At 43.8% G+C, this 14,903-nt stretch overlaps 1 pseudogene; it reads right to left on the reverse strand.

The window, feature by feature from the left end:
• Nucleotides 1-8,729: 8,729 nt before the first annotated feature.
• LOC141175981 (U2 spliceosomal RNA) lies at nucleotides 8,730-8,807 on the reverse strand (annotated as a pseudogene).
• Between the last annotated feature and the right edge of the window lie 6,096 nt (nucleotides 8,808-14,903).

Genomic DNA, 14,903 nt, shown 5'->3' on the forward strand with positions numbered 1-14,903 from the left:
AGAATGTACATGAGATTTCATAAATCTCATTGACTTTGCAAGTACATTAAAACACTGCGTTTTTTCATGCAAAGAACGTGCGGCAATAACTTTGGAAAATACGGCAAAAATGCTGTAGCACCCCGAGGACTCGGCTGCTACAGGGGTATTGCACCTCGAACCAGAGGTGTGGTATTCCACTCCCGGGTAAGGATGGAGCGTGGAACTGGGCTCAGTAGGCTGCATACACTACACTCACCCCATTTCCGGGGGACAGACCAACGGTACTCCCACCAGATAGATGTGCAGGTACGACAGCTTCTGTCCCTGGCTGGAGTGGGGAGGGGGGAGGAACATCCCAGTGGTGTAGGAGCAGAGAGGGGAGGGACTCTGGGCATAGGTAGGAGCCCATTGGGTGCTAGTCACCTGGGCTCGGGTGTCAGAAGGGAGTATATAAGGGGGGCACCATCTTAGATCAGGGTCCAGTCCGGGTCAGTCTAGAGAGGAGCTCAGCCAGAGAGGGCTGACAGGGAGCTGTGGTTCAGTCTGGGCCCAGCTCCAGAGTCAGGCCTGGAGTGGAGGCCTGAAGCAGAGAGACAGAGGAAGGAGAAAGAACAGAAACGCCAGGAGAGGCCCAGAGACGCAAGAGAAGAGGGAACCCTGAGATCCCACGAGCTAACGGGTGAAGGGTTGGCAGAACAGGGTACCAGATCCCAAACTGGTGGAGGCCAAATATCCTCAGCCAGGAACCGGAGGTCGTGGACAAGTTTTGGCGCGACCCCTCGCCATATCCACCAGGAAGGCAAACCACGTATAGGGTCAGGGAAGCCGGGAAAGGTTTCACCACCAGAAGGCCCGAGGGAGCCGGACAAAGGTGGATCCCTGGTGGGGACGGCCAGTAGAAAGGAAGAGAGGGGAGCTCAGGACCACGCTCTGGAACTGCCTGGGAGTTGGCCGAGTCCCGCACCTGGTGGACGCAGCACGGCTCGGGTGGTCCTAGCTGTACACAAGGGACCTGATAAAGAACTGAACTGTGAGTAAAGCTGTGAAAACTGCAATTGCACGTCTCTGAGCTTCCTTGTCACACCACCACTACCACTATCATCTTTTCCTGCTTCATCAGCTGCCCTGAGGCTATACCCCTCCCGTTGGGGGTTATACCATCCACGCTGCACATCCGTACCACCGGCCTCAGCGGACTGCCCTGCAGCGGCGGCTTCATAGCCGCATTCAACGGGTGGCGTAGTCGGACACTAATACCATCATACCAATAACCGCCATTTGGTTTGACCACCCTGGGCACGGACCGGGTCCCCGCCACTCGGAGACTACAACCCCCATCGGATCCGGCTCCGGGTATTCCCCCGCATGCGCAACGCTGCACAACATGGCCCAGGGGGCGAGTCAATGCAACATGTGAACATGCCCTTAGCTTCTAGTCCATCAAAAATAGGTAAGTCTGAACTTGAGATGCCGCTGTGGATACTCATTCTGGTGTTAATACTATAGGAAAGGACAAGGCAACGATCACGCTTTTTATTAGTGTAAATAGGGAAATACAGCCCTCCTAGACCGGACACAAGGATTTTATTTGCCAATAGAAAAAATATTGGTGGATTATATTTTTTACACTATACTACATACTTTTTTCACGTATAACTTTTCTTGTGATAAATTGTATTATCTGTATATGGACTGGAGTTATTTGTAATTTAATTCCTAATTTGGTGCATACAGATTGTTTTTTCTGCTGTAACCTAGATTAGTCATTGCTAGTGTCTCGGCATATTATCATGTTTTTTGTAATTTTTTGCTAAACCCTAATGGTTATTATTTGTTTATTCTTGATATTCGCTTCTCAATAGTATTCGCTTATTCACTGCATTCTAGATTATACATTTTGTCTTAGATGTATATTGGAAGTTTTTCATATTTTTTTCTTATGTCATATTATTATTTTTTACAGTGAATGTTTGATAAAGATCACGTTGACGCTTTTGTATTCTACATTTTACTTTGACTTAAAAATAACATTTAGTGCAATTTTAATTCAAACAATTTGTTTCAATAACACAGACCCTTATTAAATGACCAAGCATGCCACTTCTGGCCAGAGCTTTCAATGTAGAATTACATAGGAACTCAATAGCTGTAATGCATAGAATAATTGGGCTTACAGAAGGGATCGATGCTCTTCTAGTGAAGCTTCATGATGTCCATTGCTCCAGAGTAGACGACCTTCTCTATGAACAGTAAATGCCTGTAAGGCGCTGTGTGATTATGGGGTGGTAATGCTTTAGGACATTTCTTTAGGATACAATGACATTGGTGGCAGACTGGAATCTGGTGTCACCACTAAAGGACGGCAGAAGTAATTCAAGCTCATACTGGTGATAGTTTAGGATAATGTTACTGAAAAGAGGCAACAAGCTTACTGGTCCCAGAGTCTCCGAGACGCCAACATGCTTCATAACTACAAATACTCTTAAATAGGGGAACAGCTTCACCACAGATAGATGACTGGCAAAAACATTTACGCTGGGCTTCCACTTTCAAAACTTTACCCCACCTGCTGGAAGGCTCCTCCGCAGGGTCTCAAGCTGTCTCGGTGTCCGTCCTCTTACAGCACAGCACTCACACTTTCAAGCAGTTATGTGACCAGGTTTCACAAAGCAAACTGTAAAAATACTATTAATCAGATCTCGGACCAGATGGGGCTGATGTACGTACTCGGAAAATTCACATCAGGATGGCTGTGCAATCCTGATGTTAAGAGGAGCATTTTATCCTTATTTTAATGTGATAAAGGAAAAGTTTCACAAAGGATTATACAGCCATCCTTATGCATATGCTGACAAGTACACCAGCCTCATCTGGGCTAACAGATTTGTAGAATAATATATAATAATATAAGCAGTATGTATTGCAAAATCAGTGCTTGGATATGGCATGAGGCATCGGAGGAGCTCAAGGACCCTGAAGGTGGCTGAATTCAGGAATCTAGACAGCTTCTCAGCAGCACTCACAAGCTCTATAGAAAACAACTTGTAAGTGCTGTCCTCCTTGTTTGGGAGATCAGTCAACTCTAACAGACAGAATGGTGGCTGACCTAGGCAACAAGCAAGTTCTAGAATTAAAAATACCTCCTCTCATGAGAAATGAAGAGAATTTTTAAAAAGGGGTTATTTGCAAAGTTCCCTATATTTACAAGCACTTTGCAAATTTACCCAATTAAGAAATTGCGTATAGCCTTTTAATAATGTAATTAATCTGACTGATGTAAAAAACTATCCTTTTATAGACAGCACTTTAAATATAAAATGCAGGTGAATACAATTCTGTTACCATATACTGGGAATATAACTAGTCCCATGAACTGCCCATATGGGTAATTCCATTCAACTGTGCCATATAGCTGCCATATGTACAATATAGTAGCTATAAGAAATGTGCACTTTGAACATCTGAATTCCAGCACCATGCGGAGCCTACACATGTATGGGTATAATGTGCCATAATGACTATTGTCATACCTGGGTTTAGAATATTGATAGTGAATATATTCATATGGGCTCTGTATGACATTACTGACATGGGCAGCATTGGCCACTAATGATGGAGCACTGCATGACACCTTATGTTGGTGTTTTGTTCTATTATCTCGGGATAATCTTATTTTTCTGTTCACTCTATATTACTAATATTCTGGATACTATACTTTTGGAATCATCTTCTAGTTGTACCTCTGAAGCTTGGGATAAAAGTGACTCTGTAAATGTCAGATTGACATTTTATAGAATTGAAGAGCATTGTGGTAAGTATGAAAATGTAGCAAGCAATAGCTGTGTGTAATGCAATGCACATACCGCAGCCTCATGCTGAGCCCCTCACCGCAGATTCATGTGTGTGAATGGCCCAAAGGCCAGACCGAAATCCCATTGAGAATCTGTCAAAAGACTTGAAATTGCTGTTCACAGACATCTCCATCCAATCTCACTGAGATAGAAGAATGGGAGAAAATGTTACCTCTAGATGTGCAAAGCTAGTAGAGACATACCTGAAAAGACTTGCCGCAGTAATTGCAGCCAAAGGTGGTCCTATAAACTATTCACTCCGGTGGGATAAATACAAATGCAAGTCACAGTTATCAGATTTATATTTTCTCAATATATAGAAAACCTTGTATAATTTACTTTACACTTCACACATACAGTGGTGTGAAAAAGTGTTTGACCCCTTCCTGATTTCTTATTCTTTTGCATCTTTGTCACACTTAAATGTTTCAGATCACAATACAAATGGAAATATTAGACAAAGAGAACACAAGTAACACAAAATGCAGTTTTTAAATGAAGGTCTTTATTATTAAGGGAAAAAGAAATCCAAACATAGCATCCAAGCATATCGAGCGGATTATGTGTATAATAAATGTTAGTACAGAGCGTAGAAATAAGAAATAGGAGGTATAATGCACTAATACAATACAATATACAGTCCTGCTCATCATTATTTGCACCCATGAAGATGAAGTACATAATGTGGAATGACTCCTGAAAAAAAATGAATCAATTGAAACAGTTTTTTGTATAGAGCACTCATGTTAAATACAAAAGAGCAAATGATAAAAAAATAATTGAAAACAAAAAACAATTAGGGGGGATAGAAAAACCTAAAGCTTGCTGTGTCACTGGTATTGGCACCCTTTACATTAATTTAGTATGGAAACACATTTTGACTCGTCTGTGGTAAAGCACAAAAGAGATTCACCTGTAATTAATTATCCGAGCCCATGTGACATAAATTAGATAATGAATGATGACTTCAGTGTTTTAAAAAGCCACATGGTAGGCTCTATTTCTTTGTCACAATGGTGAAGACAAAAGACCTGTCTGAGGACATCAGAACTGCTATTATTAGCAAACACAAGACTTCCAAAGGGTATAAGGCTATCTCCAAAGACTTTGTTATCACAGTTTCAACAGTGCGCAATGTTATTAAGAAGTTTGCCAAGCATGGAACCATCAGGAACCTCCCTGGGTGTGGGGGAACGAGGAAATTGACAAGAGATGTCTTGTTGAAGGTTGGTGCGAATGGTGGAAAAACCACCGCGCCAAACATCCAAAGACCTGAAGGCCAACCTGGAACAGTCTTGGGTCATGGTTTGAACAAGTACCATACACCGCACACTAAACCAAGCAGAGCTTTATGGGTGAAGGTCAAGAAAGAAACCATTGCTGACGAAAAGACATAAAAAGGAATGATTGATCTTTGCCAAAGAGTACCTTGACAAACCACAATCCTTCTGGGAAAATGTTCTGTGGACAGATGAAACAAAAATAGAACTTTTTGGCAATGCAAAACAACAGTTTGTTTACAGAGGGTGCAATGAAGCTTATAAGGAAAGAACACCTTATCAACAGTTAAACATGGTGAAGGATCCATAATGCTGTGGGGTTGCCTTGCTGCATCTGGTACTGGAGGCCTTGACCGTATCACAGAAATCATGAAATCAGAGAATTATCAAGAGATTTTAGAATGAAATGTCCAACCCAGTGTAAGAAAACTTAGTTTGAGTCAAAGATCATGGGTCCACCAGCAAGACAATGACCCAAAGCACACATCCAAAAGTACACACGAATGGTTGAAAAATAAAAATGGACTGTTTTAAAATGGGCAGCAATGAGTCCTGACCTCAATCCCATTGAAAATCTTAGGGGTGAGCTGAAATCTGCCATTGGGAAAAAGAACCCTGCAAACATTCAAGAGCTTGAACAAACTGCAAAAGGAAAGTGGGAGAAAATTCCAGCTGAGAAGTGCAAGAAGCTTACAGATGACTACAAGAAATGTCTGGAGGCTGTCAGCAATGACAAAGGGTGTGCAACCAAGTATTAATTAGGGGTGCCATTATTGTAGCACATTCAGTTTTTTCTTTGAAATTGCAACATGGAAGTTGAAAAACAATATTGTATTGTTGTATTACTTTGGACCACAAATCCTGAGGATATAACTTTGATACATTTCCATTTATTTCTGTAGATATTGAACAGTCTACGAAAAAATGAAAGCGTGACAAGAATGGTGAACAGCACTGTAGTACAATAAATCATTAAAAATATAAATATACTGTATATAGAATATAAAAAATAAAAAAGGATGAAATTAAATTAATAATTACCGTGTTTCCCCGAAAGTAAGGCCCTGTCTTACATTAATTTTACCCCCAAAAGTCCCACCCTGCCTTACTTTCGGGGGGTGCCCTACATTGGCGGACCCCCCCCCCCCGAAACCCCCCACCCTGCCTTACTTTCGGGGGGGTCTTACTTTCGAGGAAACACGGTATCGTACCGGTACCGTACACACACTGACACATACAGCCCCATACGGCACCCATACACATACCGTACACATACCGTACACACACACACACACACACACACAGAGAGAGTTTCGGAACTTACCGTTACTTTCCTTCTGTTTCGATCTCCTCTGCGGTGCCGGGCTGACGATTCGGATGCCGGGGAAGCTGGACCAATCGGAGCGAGCCTGTAGGCGGTGACGTCGCAGCTGATTCGGCCAATCAGCTGCGAGCCGGCTGACTGGCCAATCACAGCTCGAGCTGGTGGCCAGCAAGGACTAGGGAGCCTGTGACGAACAGGCTGATCGGCCAATCAGCCTTACATTCCCCGCCCCCCCCCCGCTACCCTGCCTTACAATCGGGGGGTGCCCTACATTGGCGGACCCCCCCCCCCCCCCGAAACCCCCCACCCTGCCTTACTTTCGGGGGGGCCTTACTTTCGGGGAAACACGGTAATTTTTTTAAACCCTTTTTTAAAATGCTTTTTCCCTTGAAATTATATACTGTATATATAAAGGATAGAGTTTATGTGTTCAGTAATAATGTTGTCGTGTCAATGGAAGGGTGAAAAAAATGGTAAGAGGAGGATATATAGATGGAAAACGTCCAATCACTAGCTGCCTCTATCTGTACCAGAAGCTCGGTACCACCCGACCAATTATCCGTAGATCATCACAACCCAGGGAATCATCTATTAACTTTCATAGCTGCAAATCATTATCCGGTAATCTTAAGACAAATTTACATACCAAGAAAGGGGGACATTCAACTCATTTTGGTGAAGCATTATTTCTATGTCTGTTATTCCTTTCATTCATCCTTCTCTGTTCAGCAGCTGTTTAGCGTGATAGTATCAATCCTTTACCTAGTAGCCATTCTTCCTTACGGGTTGTCACACAGGACCCGCTAATCTATCAGCAGCTTTCAGCAATACCCTCTGCCCTTTTTTCGGCGCTAGTGTTTTAAAGCCTAATTTCTTTCTAGATTCAGCTCCGGACATTTGTGATAGATTATTTCCTCCTATACTCGTATATAGATATAGCCATTTGAATTGCTGTTATGAAATGTTTTGAAATTATTGAAAAGTGCATGTTTAACAAAAAAAAATTCTATTCTTATTAATCTGTTCTCCTCTCCTTTTTTAAGAGGCGTCAGAGTCCTGCTAATATATTGCTTTGAACACGGGCACTGAATTAAATATATAACTCCTTCACTTTCACACCTTAAAATGCACTCAACAAAAAAATGCCAGTGTATTTCTGCAATTGTCACATCTTTAATGTAACGGTCGTTCACACATTCATTCCTAGTGCTGTATATTGGAATCACTGACATTTGTACAGTATGTTATATTTTATCTTGATTATCAATATTTCTTGCACGGGCGCCCCATGGTATCATATTACTGATTGTAATTTTTTTTTATGTGTAATAAATTATTATTAATAGGGGGATTTATATGTGCCTGTAATTATTTTTCTTCAATAAACATAAAGCTATAATTGCTGCAAAATGTGCCTCTGCCATATACTAGTTTTGAATTTTATGAGAAAGTTTGCAGATATATAAAGAATATGTGTAAATCAATCTGTACCACTAGGTAAAAAATCCTTACATCTAGGAGACCAAGTAGACAAATGTGAACAATTTAAGTTAGTGTGTATAAAAAACAAATTATTTTACTGAACAATATCATAGAAATTACCAAACACATACATAAAATAAAAGCAGATGCCTCTTGTTTGAGGGATGCTAAGAAATGCCAACCCAGAATGCATGAACATTATTTCCTGGTGCACCCCACAAAATAGCATAGAACAGCCTAACAGAGAGAGTCACTGCAGAGTAACCTATACCGTTACATAATCCAACGATTACAAGGATTGAAACTACCCAAAGTGCATGTGCATATCAAAGAAGGAAATTGTTCATTAATTGGGGTGGTCCAGTGGTTAAACAAAAACAAAATAAACCCTGCTTCAAAGTCACCAATCAAGGGATAAATACATAATAAACCCTTAAAGTGCATGTGTATGGAGAATTATAATGCTAAGAATTATAATACACCAATGTCTGGAAATGACAGGGCTACTACAGAGCATGTATATAACTTAGAGTTCACAGAAGCAAAAGAGTAGAGGTGAAAAGCACTCTTCCCGGAAGGGGTGGAGCTATGCAGATTCTTCTCCCATCGTGTTCTGGACAAATTCCCCGAAAGGTCTTTGTCTCGCTGATTTTCTTTCTCGAAGATTCCTCGGGACAGCCCGATTCTTCTCCGAGTCTTCGTCTTCTTCTGGATTCCTTAGAGCTTCTTCTTCCGACTGATATCCGCCTTCTTTCTCTGATGTCAGCTGGGCTCCGAAGCTCTTTTCCTTCCGAGTTCGATCGCTCTCGTCAAGTGTACATCGTAGCTCTTGTGTTCTTAAAAGAACAGATACTACACTTGATCTTAGCCAAAAGGCTGAGAAGCGATAACCTGAATTGGTTTTGGCCTATAACTGCACCCTGGCTTCAAGAAGGCACCGATTGTAGGGATAGGGACCAAGACTCCCCTTAGGAAGACATGTTGTTCATCAATAGACACCTTAAAACCCACAACTTTACTGCTTGTTGCAGTTGCAGCCCAAGCACGCATTTTTAATCTGCATAAGTCTGCCTATTTTCACACACTCTCCCCTCCCCCCCGCTGTCCCACGTGCCTCAAGACAAGGGGATGGGGAGAGGATACTAATTAGTGAACAAACAAGCAGCGGTCCACCTTCTTCCTAGTCTGCAGGCTCCCTGCAGACTGAAGCTGACTGCAGCAGCACAGCCAGATAAAGGCCAGGCGCCCATTATGACACGTGCAATGATGTTCCATTCTTCCATTCTTGCATTATTCCATTGTCCCATTCTGTTGCATTATTCCATTGTTCCATTCACTCATTACATCTATTGCAAGCAATCTATCTGCCTGGTTGAAAACCAATAGGATGCTCTGATTGAAAGACATAGGTAGCACTTTAAAACAACATCTCAGACCTAACTTTTTTATATCTTTTTTTTTTATAAACAGATAGAAAATTAAAGAAGTCAGTGCTCCACCAGAGGGAGCCAGCATTTCACTAAAGAAATCATAGCGGCCCCCAATTTTTTTTTAAATGCGTGGTACTCAGCAACACCCAACTGATGGGACAGTTGAGTTAAAAGTAGTGATGAGCGATCATGCTCGCTACTGCTCGGCGCTCGCCGAGTATTTCCGGTGTTGCTCGGCGGGAGCTTGGGTCTGCTCCCTGCATGTTTGGCGCTCTTTACAGAGCCGATGAACATGCAGGGATTGCCTGCCACTCACTGTAATGCCGTAGCTATGTTGGTTGTGGCATTACAGTGATTAGCTGGCCGTATAGCGTCATCGGGTCTATATCAGACTTGGCGCCGCCATGCTCGTCACAGTCACTCCGGAATCAGACAGTGTAGGGAGAGCTGCTGCTGTGTCAGGGAGACATTTGCTTGTGTATTAGGTAGTGTAGGGAGAAAAACCATACATTACACATATCCATCTTAACAAACAGTCCTTTTGAGGACTAACTAATCCATATGCAGAGATATCAGGCAGGCAGTGTATATAGGCAGGCAGGCAGGGTATATAGCAGACTGTAGTGCATATAGCACAAGAGTCTCCATTCCAATTCTGCCTTCTGCTGCTGTTAGATATTTCTATACAAGGGCCCAGGTCTCAGGGGCCAGGAATACTTTTCTTTGGATCTTAATCCTCATTATTTGCTTAAAAAGCAATCCAGAGAACACCGTTTTTCTGCGCCATTTGCTTGTTGGCACTGCAGAATACAGCCAGGTCCTTTCCATATTACAGCGCTAGAAATCCAGCTGTTTAAAACTGTGTTTTCTCTGTCAAACAGATCACATATACGTTTTCAGAAAATACTGCCATTTCTGGCCTCCATTAAATTTTTATTTCAGTGTGTCAGCAAAGTTTTTGACACCGGTTTGCTGTTCAAAACAGTTACCTACACGCCAGGTATTTAAAACTGTGTTTTCTCCATCACACGGCTCACATATACGTTGTCAGAAAATACTGCCATTTCTGGCCTCCATTAAAAAAATTTTTCAGTGTGTCAGTGAAGCAATTCAGAGCAGTTTGCTGTTCAAACTACTTACGTACAGGCCAGCTTTTTGAAACTCTGTTTTCTCCATCACACGGATCACATATAAGTTCGCTCCAAACTCAGTCATTTGTAGTGAGCGTGGAAGATACTGTCCTCCATTTAAAATGAGCAAGGCACGTGGTAAGGGACGGGGAACTGGACCTGATGGTAATGGTGCATGCAGAGGTCGAGGATAAGGCCGTGGGCAAGCTGAAATTGTGCCACAACAAACACCCACATCTTCTCTCCTGACCTTCCTGTCCCAATTTCTAAGGGACCGCAGCACACCACTATTGAACCCAGAGCAGTGTCAAAAGGTTGTTGGCTGGATAGCGGATAATGCTTCCAGTCACTTAGCCACCACCACCACCACCACCCTGTCATCCACATGGTCAAGTCTCAGTAGCCGTGAGTCTGGACCGCATATTCACCCTGATCATCCTTCATCCCACCATGCCAAGTATCAAGAGACAACTGATCCCACACTTGGACACTCTGAAGAGCTGTTCACTTTTCCATTTATAGATTCGGGCCTCTCGCTCGGTCCACTTGAAGTGGGGCAAGAGGAAATCGCGTGTAGCAATACCCAAATATTTGAGCACGGTCACATGAAGGCGACGGTGGGAAAGTGTCACAAGAAGTGGACGATGATGAGACACAATTGCCAGAAAGTCAGGAGGAGGACCAGGGTGCGGAAGTGGAAGACGAGATGGTGGATAATATAGTAACTGACCCAACCTGGCAGGAGGACATGCAGAGTGAGGACAGCAGCACACAGGGGGAGGGAGGCAGAGCACCCCAACAGGCAGGAAGCAGCAGTGTGGTGGCCGCAGACAAAAGGCAGGCAACTGTTCCCCGTAACATCAACACAAAGGAAGTTGCCAGTACAACTGTTAGGTCTTCCCGAGTCTGGTTGTTTTTTAAAGACTCTGCCGATAACCCCATGAAGGCCATTTGCACCACCTGCCAGGCCAGCATCAGCAGGGGTGGCAAAACGACCAGCCTGACCACCACCAGCATGATCAGGCACATGGCAGCAAAGCACCCGACTTTGTGGGCCGAACCCCAGGGTCCAGGAACAGTGTCTGCAGGTGGCACCATTGCTTCTTCCGTCCATGGTGCATGCAAAGATGCCTCCTGCCCTGCACCTGTGGTTGCACACTCTCAAGTAGCAGCATCAGGAAGCACGTCCATGTCCTTGTCCCAGCGTAGCATTCAGTTGTCTATACCCCAGTCCTTGGAATGCAAGCGCAAATATGCAGCCAACGCCCCACAGGCCACATTACTAAATGCTCACATTTCACGACTGCTTGCGCTCGAAATGTTGCCTTTTAGGCTCGTGGAGACAGAAGCATTCCGCAACCTGATGGCGGCGGCCGTCCCTCGGTACTCGGTCCCCAGCCGCCACTATTTCTCCCGGTGTGCCGTCCCCGCATTACACAAGCACGTGTCCAAAAACATTAGCCATGCCCTCAACAACAACTGCATACCCTATAACTGTTTAGCAGACTCTCTCCTTTCTTATGGGAATTTGTTGTTACTGTGGCCCTGCTCTATGTGTCTTTAAATTCTTAGTGGGGGTTTTCCTAAAATTGGTCAGCCGTTGGACTCACTGCATACCCTATAACTGTATAGCAGACTCTCTCCTTTCTAATGGGAACATGTCGTACCTTGTTACTGTGGCCCTGCTCTATGTGTCTTTAAATTCTTAGTGGGGTTTTTCCTAAAATTGGTCAGCCGTTGGACTCACTGCATACCCTATAACTGTATAGCAGACGCTCTTCTTTCTAATGGGAACATGTCGTACCTTGTTACTGTGGCCCTGCGCTATGTGTCTTTAAATTCTTAGTGGGGTTTTTCTTAAAATTGGTCAGCCGTTGGACTCACTGCATACCCTATAACTGTATAGCAGACTCCCTCCTTTCTAATGGGAATTTGACATTACTGTGGCCCTGGTCTATGTGTCTTTAAATTCTTAGTGGGGTTTTTCCTAAAATTGGTCAGCCGTTGGACTCACTGCATACCCTATAACTGTATAGCAGACTCTCTCCTTTCTAATGGGAATTTGCTGTTACTGTGGCCCTGCTCTATGTGTCTTTAATTTCTTAGTGTGGTTTTTCCTAAAATTGGTCAGCCGTTGGACTCACTGCATACCCTATAACTGTATAGCAGACCCTCTCCTTTCTAATGGGAACATGTCGTACTTGTTACTGTAGCCCTGCTCTATATGTCTTTAAATTCTTAGTGGGGTTTTTCCCAAATTTTGTCAGCCCTTGCAGTCACAGCATGGACATTACCACTATAGGAGACCCGCTCCTTTATAATGGGAACATTTTTTTTACTGAGACCCTCCTCTATGTCTCTTCAAAGGGGTATTGGGTTGCGTCCAAATTTTTGGCAGCCCTTGCAGTCACTGGATACGCAATAACAGTATAGGAGACCCACTTGTTAATAATGGGAACAACAAAGCATAACCGGCTGATGGCTCTCTAACAATAGCGAGAGCCGACTGCTGGCCTTTCAAGAATAGTAAGGGCCGTCTGATGGTCCTATAAAAATAGCCTTTATGACTTTCAGAGTCCCTCCATCATAAATAAAACAGGATGTGTCTGATGATGTGTCACACACCACATTGCCAGATAAGGTTGTAAAATGTTAAAATGACATTTCCCGGTGAATGCATTTGTCTTAAAAAATAAAGTAAAAAAAACAAAAGGATCTTTCTTTAGTATAAAAAAAAAGAGAGTCACCAATTTAACCTCAATGTAATCACATTGTTCAGCTCCTGCACCTCCTCCTCCATCTCCGAAATGACCATATCAGTCACAAGCTGATAGCACTGCAGCACTGCTTTGGCCAAGCAGCAACAGGCTGTGCTGAAGATAACATGCTTAATGCTTAATTGACAAACCACCCAGCGCTGCGGAGTTGTTGAAAGCTGTAACACAGCAGCCTAATCTGTGGCTCTCACCGCTGAACATACAGCCAGGCATTGTCGTGTGTGACAATGGGCGGAACCTGGTGACGGAGAAATGACAGCCGGAGTAGATACGGTTTCCCTCTTTGCCAGTCCATTCACCGAGCTAAAGAATATGGCTGTGGTGAAATACAACTTCCACTGAGAAGCTATTTCTGCTTGAAAAAGATGTTTGTGTGTCAAAGCACCACCGACAAGTGCGAGTTAATGTTGGACAGGCTGCCACTGCTTCTGCAACAAGCTGCATTAGAGTACTTCCTGGGAGAAATGACACCCAGGGTAGATACGGTTTCCCTCTATGCCAGTCCTTTCACTGAGCTAAATACAACTCTCAGCAAAAAAAAGCTGTGGACTGGCTCCGTACCGTCCCTGGCCACATTCACCTGTCCACGTGTTTGTGGTTAGGCGGTCCTTCTCAGTAAGTTCACTGGGGAGGGCATGGGTAATGTTGTGGGACCCGTGCTTGTGGAAGGCGGAGACGACACCGGGAGAAACAGTGGCGGCTGGGGACCGAGCCTCCACGAGCCTAAAAGGCCACATTGCAATTGCAAGCAGCTGTCAAAAAATTGGCAGTATAGTATTGCAGCCTGTGGGTGGATGGGTGACTGGCTGCATACTTGCGCTTGCATTCCAAGGAATGGGGTAGGGACAACTGAATGCTGCACTGGGACAAGGACGGTGATTGTTGCAAGTCTGCAACAACAGGTGCATGGCGGGAGGCATCTTCGCATGCGCCAAGGATCACTTATGATGGGCACACGTTTAGGCAGTGACCTGGGAGTCAGAAATGCTTCCAGAGGTCTTCCCCATGCTGTTCCCATGTCTTTTCAGCACTGTATGCATGTGTCTGATGATGTGTCACACACCACATGGCCAGATAAGGTTGTAAAATGTTAAAATGACATTTCCCAGTGAATGCATTTGTCTTTGATGAAAGAAATGCAAAAGTGCAAAAACGCATCAAAAACGCTACGTGTGAACATAGCCCAAGATGTGGAGGAGTATTTTTGGTTTTGGTTATTTATTTTGCCTTCTATACATGTCATTACCCTGGAAAGGATGTTCCTTAACTTATTTCCCAGGAAAATCCATTTTGGTTTCGTTTTTGTATGTTTTATTGTGAGTCCGTAAAAGTGGCGTAATACTCTGACAACGTTGTTGACAGCAGTGACCTGGGAGTCAGAAATGCTTCCAGGGGTCTTCCCCATGCTGTTCCCAAGTAATTTGAGCACTGTTCCCATCGATTTGGGCAATTTTTAGGCCCTCTGCAGACCGCCGGGGGGAGCCACTTGAAAAATGCTCAAGTTTCCCATAGACTTACATTGGGCTCGTTGCTCGGGTCGAGCACCCGAGTATTCCAATTTGCTCGACCCGAGCAATGAGTACCGTACCTGAGCAATTTAGTGCTCTCTCATCACTCATTAAAAGAGTAGCAGCTGACTAGGTATAT

This window comes from Phyllobates terribilis, unplaced genomic scaffold, assembly GCF_046119375.1.
Source record: "Phyllobates terribilis strain yellow unplaced genomic scaffold, ASM4611937v1 Scaffold_14__1_contigs__length_39327217, whole genome shotgun sequence".
Classification (NCBI taxonomy): Eukaryota; Metazoa; Chordata; class Amphibia; order Anura; family Dendrobatidae; genus Phyllobates; species Phyllobates terribilis.